This window comes from Peromyscus leucopus, chromosome 23 (assembly GCF_004664715.2).
Source record: "Peromyscus leucopus breed LL Stock chromosome 23, UCI_PerLeu_2.1, whole genome shotgun sequence".
NCBI lineage: Eukaryota > Metazoa > Chordata > Mammalia > Rodentia > Cricetidae > Peromyscus > Peromyscus leucopus.
The window spans coordinates 18,824,603-18,829,467 of record NC_051082.1 but is presented as its reverse complement, the minus strand read 5'-3'; positions in this window follow the sequence as shown (position 1 = coordinate 18,829,467).

Here is a 4,865-nt window from a genome sequence, read left to right as displayed (position 1 = left end):
CCTCGAGCCTCCTGGGTGATTTCTCCGTATTCTGTTTCAGTTTGGCACCCCCTACAGGTTTCATTTCGTGGCAGAAGCTGCTGCCAGCTCAGCCCAGCTCAGCCTTTGATTCCCTTGGCCGAGCCCTAGAGTCAGTGTTCAAAGTTCATTTCTGTCTCTCACACACCAGGTGGGAAGGCTTTGGGGATGAGAACATCCACCGTCCCCCTCGTCCTTGCTTTAAAGGGGGAGGTAGTTCTGCACAGCTCAGCACACATCTTAGGAGAAGCTGGGTGCTGACGTCTTCACCTGTCACAACGTAGGCTTTCTAGGGCTGGTGACTTGCTCAGCAGCTGAAGGCACTTGCCATCAAGTCTGAGACCCGCAGACACAACTGAAGAACCAGTGTTCACTAGTGGCCTCTACACACATACCACTGTATGCAGCCCTCGACCCCAAGTAAAGCACGTAACTTTTTAAAGGAGGTTTTCTTCACAGGATCTTTGTATTCACATGAAAGAAGGTCACAGAGAGGGAACTCGGCCTCCCCTTTGTAAGTGCTTCGGACACAGGTACCTATGGCCTTCCCAGCCCTGTGACCACCCAGGAAGCAGCCTCTGGGAGACGAATGGCAGCTTGGCAAGGACCTGGGTGTGATGAAAAGGTCCTGTGTGAGCTGTCTCGAAGCTCCTGGGGTTTGTTTTAACCTCTGCTACTTGCTGAGTGGTAAGAACATCCATCATTTTAATGAGGCCATAAGGGGGCTGGTGCCAAGACACTCGGTGAGTGGCACCTCCAACCGGAGAGAGGCAGCAGCAGCCAGTGATGGGCGTCTCTGAGACTGTACTGTCTCCATAGCACCCACAGGATGCTTGGTGCTAAGCAGAGCCAGGGCCTTCACTCATCTTGTCCTCCATGTCTGTTGGAATTAACAAGCTGCTCAAGTTCCAAATTCGGGAGTGATCTGGCATGTTAGCCACAGTGGGGAAAGAGTAAGGCGGGTACCAGACTCCCCTTCAGTCCTGTGTGCCTGCAGATCTGCTTGCGGTGGACCTGACTGGAGGTGCAGTTGGTAGTCAGTCCTAAACCGTGACATCTGCATCTGAACAGACCGTGGGCAGTCACTTTGATCTACAGTTATAAACAAGCAGTTGAATAACAAACTGGGCTCTGCTGTTTGGGCTGTTCAAAGCTGTGTCTGCCCTGAGGTCTTGGCTAAATTACCTCAGCTAATCTCCCTGGAGACAGAACAGCTTTTCAAGGATGCAGGTGGGGAGCTACATAAGCCCCCACAGCCTGAGGCAGAAGCAGAGAGGTTTTAATCAAACCAGCTTCCTTCAAGGTGCTCAGTCCCTCAAGGCTGCAGTTGGTGATACTTGAGCAGGCCATGGTCCTGTGTCCACTTTCACTAGGCAGAAGACTTCACACACGCAGGGCTATGGAGTATCTCATGGCTTCATGTCCACTGCTTGCTGTAGCCTCAGGATGGGGTTGGCAAACAAACACTGCCTGCAGGATTTGAAGACCCTTCCAGAACATCACTCCCTCCTCAATCCGAGGCAATAAAAGTGCCTGAATCTTCACACTACAGCTCGTGCACCAAATGCGCCCTTCATGTTACCTGTGATGACACATCTGTGCTGTTGAAGTTCCAGACCTCTTAAGTGGAGTCTCACGAAGAACAAAACACCTGCATCGGTATTTTCAAGTGTGAAGGTCTAACACCTTGTTCTTTGGAACTAGGGTCTTTTAAAGGAATGCTAGACAAAGGGGGTTTGCTGAACAAGAACATGGCAGGCACACAGAAGGAGAGCAAGAGAGGTGAAGGAGAAGGCAGATGATGCCAAGCTGTGCTGTGGGATGGTCTGTATGTCAAATTATTCTGATTGGTCAATAAACAAAACACTGATTGGCCAGTGGCTAGGCAGGAAGTATAGGCGGGACTAACAGAGGAGAAAAGAAAGAACAGGAAGGCAGAAAGAGTCACTGCCAGCCACCACCATGACAAGCAGCATGTGAAGATGCCGGTAAGCCACAAGCCACGTGGCAAGGTATAGATTTATGGAAATGGATTAATTTAAGCTATAAGAACAGTTAGCAAGAAGCCTGCCACAGCCATACAGTTTGAAGCAATATAAGTCTCTGTGTTTACTTGGTTGGGTCTGAGCGGCTGTGGGACTGGCGGGTGACAGATTTGTCCTGACTGTGGGCCAGGCAGGAAAACTCTAGCTACAAAGCTGGGTCTGCAGTCTACCAGAGATGTGCTGATCTCCAAGTCACTGCACTGTCAGGATCCAAGAGGGAGGCACTCTGGGCTCAGGACTACATCCCTTGTCTGCTTTCTTGAGTCTCCAAACCAACTTAAGATGAAAGACAGCTCTCAGACAGGTGACCAGCAGGCTCTGTGCCAACAGCCCATGCTACAAGCACCAATGGCTAATGTCCAGGGGAGCCACATTTGCCCTTTTTATGCCCCAGGACTGTGATGCAGAGGGTTTCTCCAGACCTTGTCTCTTGCTCTGCCCTCACTGATCATATGGACACTATATATGTTAAAACCCACCTGCAACCCTTAGGTCATCTAATTTCCCCTCTAGAACTCAGACCTGAACTTCTCTCAGACGTTTTCATAGGGCTAAAAAAGAGATACCTCCTACCTGATGATGATGTACAGGTGTGAGAAGAGTTTATCTTCAGCTCTGGCAGATAGGCCTGGGTACCCATCCTTCAGCGATCCATCAGTACCCAGCACATTTTGCTGCTGTCATGTGGGGCCCTGGGAAGAGGTTGCGGCAACTGGAGGAAAGCCAGAAAAAGGGGGCTTTGGTAGTTTGAATGACAGTGGTTCCCATGGGGTCTACTGCAAGAGCAACAAATGCTCGTAGCCTTGGGCCCCCAGACTTATTTTTTAAGAACAGGGGTTGTTGAAATGGCTCACTCATTTGACACCACCTGACCACAAAATGGGAACTCAACTTTTTGCCTTCAGTCCCAAGTGAAAGGAGGGTCCTGGGGATTCCCAACAGCAGCATGGTGGTTCACAACCCTCTCTGACTTCCAGGAAATCAGACTCCCTCTTCTGGCCTCCAAGGGCTGCATGCATGTGGTGCACAGACAAAATGCAGGCAGAATACACATACACAGACGTTCTAAAAGAGATCTTGACATGAGGGACATCTAGGCAGAAGCGAGACCTGGGGCACAGCTTGCTCCTCAAATGGTAATGCTGGGAAGGTGCTGGGCAGCAGCCAGTAGGGTCTCTAAGCAAGATCATGTGGTCAAGAACACATTTAAGGTTCTATGTGTACTTGAACTTTGGATGTGAGGGCATTCTACATTTTAAAAAAATGCAACCTTCTGAAGACCCCAGGAAATTCACCAAGGTGGCTTCCAGGGGCCTGGTGAAGTGGCTGGGTTGGACTGTGACCCCCACCTTTGACCTCGTCTGCCCAGCTGTTAACTTCCATCACCTGTTGTGGCTGGTAGGTGACAGGTGAGTACTGAGGAGCTGCCTCCTCACAGCAGAACTTCCAGACTGAAAAACCCAGCAGCTGGCAAGACTCCACAGAGCAACACCGTGAGTTTCTCTGTCCTGGACTGACACCTCACATTACAGTAATCTATATCACTCCAGTCAAGTAAACCCATGCCATCCCACACCCATTAGCAACGGCTTGTAACCCTGTGGAACGTTCATCCAAAAGACCTTATTTTAGAGTGGCCTCATCTTGTCTGTCCCTGTCCCCTGTGGATGATCTGACCAAAGACTGAGATCAGGGAGCCCGCCCAGTGACCTCACAGCAGGAGGAGGAAGAATCAGGAGTGCAGAGTCTAAATACATCCTCTTATCCCAAATGTTGGCATGGTCTGCATCTGTGGCTGCCAGCTACTCACAGGACAGGAGCCCACGCTGCCCATGTGGCAAAGCAGAAAGAGCCAGGAGAGGCAGAAGGAAGCTGGCTCACCAGGTTCTAGTTCTAGAACATTTCAAGTAGGCTGGGACCCACAGGGTGGCATTGACCAAGACTAGTGTGATCTGGCTGAGGTTAATTTCCCCTATTGGCCGAAGGGGAAACTGAAAGCGAGAATAGACTGAAAACATGAAGCCCTGCAGTTGGGAGGGGTTGTGCTGCCTCTGAAGGGGAGCCTCAGCCCCCAGAGCGTTTCTGGATACACTTCCCTCCATGGTATGGAAGCAACAATACACAGCCAGCTCACCAAACTGGACAGAGCTCAGAAAATGAACTTGGACTACCCACCCCCACCCCACGGTCAGGAGCACAGCACTGAGCCTAGTCTGAAGTGCTAGAAATTTTTTTGCCCCAAGGGTAAAACACGTCTGGTTTGATTGTCTAAAGGAAGATACCTTCGAAAGGAAGAGCTTTGAAATAAATTAGAACCTTAGATGTGACTGGCAATTAGGATAGGATAGTTACTGCCCTGTAGGTTCCTCTCAAATTTCACATTTGGTCAAATAGCCACATAACCATTACCCTGCTTGCTGTAAGCAGCAACTGGGAAGCCAGAGCCATGCTCACCATGTGTTTAGGGTGTTTGCGTTTTGCAAAGCTCTACTTGTTCAGATACTGTCTTAGTCCCCACTGTCAATTACTGTGTGTTGAGAGTGTCCCCCTGAGGACGAGGACAGTTACATCAGTCCAGAAGCACAGGAAATGTGTTTGTCCCAACTAAGCCCAACATCGAATTTTCATTTTGTTACTGGACTTCTAGCTTAAGTAGACCCTATAGTTGTATACATTTGTGAAAGTATTATATAGACAACTAGTGAGGTGTCAAACTCTTGTAATTGTAGTTAAATAGTCATTGTAGTTTCTTGTGAGTTGTGTTTAATGGTTTTCCCTCAAATCAGAAACAAAATAAAGCAC